At 35.4% G+C, this 3,155-nt stretch overlaps 1 long non-coding RNA gene across 1 annotated transcript; it reads right to left on the bottom strand.

Moving 5' to 3' along the window:
* Positions 1–308: 308 nt before the first annotated feature.
* Positions 309–2,621, bottom strand: LOC146916472 (uncharacterized). The gene is made up of 2 exons (XR_015013835.1): positions 2,450–2,621; positions 309–551 (listed from the first exon to the last, which is right to left on the bottom strand). It is a non-coding gene; the product is annotated as an uncharacterized LOC146916472 (long non-coding RNA).
* Between the last annotated feature and the right edge of the window lie 534 nt (positions 2,622–3,155).

Here is a 3,155-nt window from a genome sequence, read left to right as displayed (position 1 = left end):
CAATTGCTCCATCATCTCTACCACCGGCCATCTCACTTCTACACAAAACCAACCAACCAACAGATAAGAACAACAACACACAACACAAGAACAAGTACCGAAGGTAACTCATTACCATTCGTATACTAACAGGGAGTATCAACAAACACTAGTCTACTAGTCTGGACAAGACTGACCACGACTCTGATACCAACTTGTAACACCCTACTTCTAATAAGCGGTAAAACGCGCGAATACATCAGACATATTCTAGAAATAGATGTTACGTCTTCGAATAAACCACAAAACATACATGCATAAAGGTCATGTTACATAACATAGCAGCGGAATATACATATAATTCATAAACATCTCCAAATCTCAACTTAATACAAGTGTATCCTCTAAATCTCAACAACCATAACATCTCAAATCCAAATACATAATCAAATAAAACAACATGCAAGAATTACCCTAGATTAGAGACCTAATCTAGACACTTGCATAGATAAAAGAGGAACTCCACTCCTCGGCAACATCAAGCAAAACAGACTAAGCATCCTGCACTCCATCTACCCGTCCATACAGAAAGGTAGGTGGTAAACCACTAAGGGTTAACATTACATCATCATAATCCATATAAGATTAACAAGAACTTTGAAAATGAAAGATATAATCAAGGATAAAGAATGACAAATCACATATAATTCCACAATATTCACAACATATAAATATTCCAAGATCATTCAATATCATCATACCAAGTTCATATCCACAAGTGTATCATACACCTATCACAACCTCACCTTGTCAATCAACAATTAACAACTCAATCCGCAAGTACAATTAGCAATAATCAATCATCAAACACATCTTAATGCAATTCAATCCACCTACAGTTTATGCAATGTCTCTAGACTCATCTAGATGCATGTGGTACCAAAACACCTCAAGGTCGTCACCTTCGATGCAACAAAAACATCGTAATCACCTCCATTGGATATAAAATCCACCACCATCAGTCATGTATGCATGAACATATGACTCAACTACAAATGCATATGTTCACACAAACAATAATCACCTCACCATCACCAATACTTGTATATATGCAATCATTAGCAATTCACCACCACATATCATATATACAATCACCAACAACATCCAAAAATCACACAACATGTAGTTGTCACATAAATACACCACCAATCATCTTCACATAACATATAATAACTCTCCATAAAGGAATCACAATCAATTGATTCTCAAAAGTCATCTTTAGTCAAGTTCGTCTCTCAAAATCACAACATTAAATTAATTGAACATTTGAGTCAAAACCAAGTAAACAAGCTCAATTGCCTATGCCTTGTATTCTCACAATTCACATATGTGTGCAGTAGAGGTTACATAAGCATTTCATCGGCCAAATGCGACGAATTCACAAAAAACTCAAAGTTCGTCTCATTTTATCACTTTTCACAAAATTTTCCATTTTCAAAGCAAAACAAGTTCAAACTTGATGGAACCAATCACAACCATTTTTAGAAATCATATAAAAATTATACAACTCTAATCCCACTTCAATTTCCGAAGAAAACAGGTTTTTGGAAAAATCGACGTTTGGACCGTTTTTACAAAAATTAGACGATTTTCACGAATTCAAGTCCAAACCAAATCAAATCATGTTCCAGTAGGATTAAAGGCATAAACAGAGGTTAATTATGTCCAAAGAATCATTTTAGAAGTATCGGATTGGTCCCCAAGTGCTCGAAAACAAAAATCAAAAGTTACTGAACTCGGGCTAGGACGCGAAAGCGTCCTCTGCACGCTTTAGCGTCCTAGTTCCAGAAACTCCTGGAACAGCACGCTTTTGGGACGCTTCTGGGACGCTGATGGGATTCTTAAGCGTCCTAAGCACGCGAAAGCATCCTTCATCAAAATTCCAGAACTCTGTTACGGGTTCTAACCCATTTTTACCCCAAAATCCAATTTTCAATCCCCCAATTCACCAGAACAAGTTCCAGAAAGCGTTTATAGATCAAAATAGGTTCAATACACTTAAACACATACAAGTTTTGGAATTAAATCATCAACATAACCAAATTCACCAACTTTCAATAACAATATCAAATCTCATCATTAATTCACCAATCTTGATACCCAAAGTACCAATTCAACAACAACATATTCTAAATCAATAACAACAACTAATGAGTACAAATTCATGCACAATTCAACATCACAACATCAATTCTCATCAAACTTGCTCAAGAACACAAAACACCACAACTATACATTTGAACATGTTAATTCACATACTAACACGCAATTATCATATAAATCATGTTCTCAAACATAACAACAACAATTATGCACGAATTTTACAACAATTAGGTTCAATTCATCAATTTAACAAAAATGGGTAAAGAGAAAAAAAAGATGAATTATGGTTGAAACCTAACCCTCTTACCTCTAGCACCAAGATTCTCTAACCCAAGCTTCAATTTAGCTCCTAGATGATGAATCCCCTCTTCAAGCTCTAACCCTTGATCTTGTTCTTCCCTCTAGCCTCTATCTCTTATCTTCTCAAATGAAAAAATGAAATGAAAATGTTTGTAACCCTATCTCTTCACTAATCATTAGTTTATAAAGGCTCACTTAATGGGCTTATCTCACAAACCTTAATGGGCCTAACCCATTTCTAACTCAACATCAAAAATGTTGCTACTCACTTACCAGTAAAATATAACACTAATGGTCACTTAACGGTAAATAAAATATTTACTACACCCTTTAGTAACTTGGTAAAATAGTAACTCTCACTAAACACTAAAAAATAACTTCCTGCAAAATTACAAAATTACCCCTACTCTCAAAATGACCAAAATGCCCCTAAGTCCAAAATGACTAAAATACCCTTCTAACACTGAATTCTACGATTCCCAACCAAAAATACACACAGAGGCAAACAATCACACATGAGCACATATAGCACACATAAATAATAAATAAAATAAATCTAGCGAAAAATCGGGCTGTTACAACTCTCCCCCACTAAAAAGAATTTTCGCCCTCGAAAATTACCTGAAGGAAACAACTCTGGATACGCAACCCTCATCCTACTCTCCGATTCCCAAGTGGCACTCTCACCAGTCGGTCCAACCCAAATCACTTTA

The sequence above is a fragment of the Medicago sativa genome, chromosome 6 (assembly GCF_051527215.1).
Source record: "Medicago sativa cultivar Bolivia chromosome 6, Bolivia_mono, whole genome shotgun sequence".
In the NCBI taxonomy this organism is placed as follows: domain Eukaryota; kingdom Viridiplantae; phylum Streptophyta; class Magnoliopsida; order Fabales; family Fabaceae; genus Medicago; species Medicago sativa.
The sequence above is the reverse complement of the archived record's forward strand: the minus strand, read 5'-3'. Positions and strand labels throughout refer to the sequence as shown.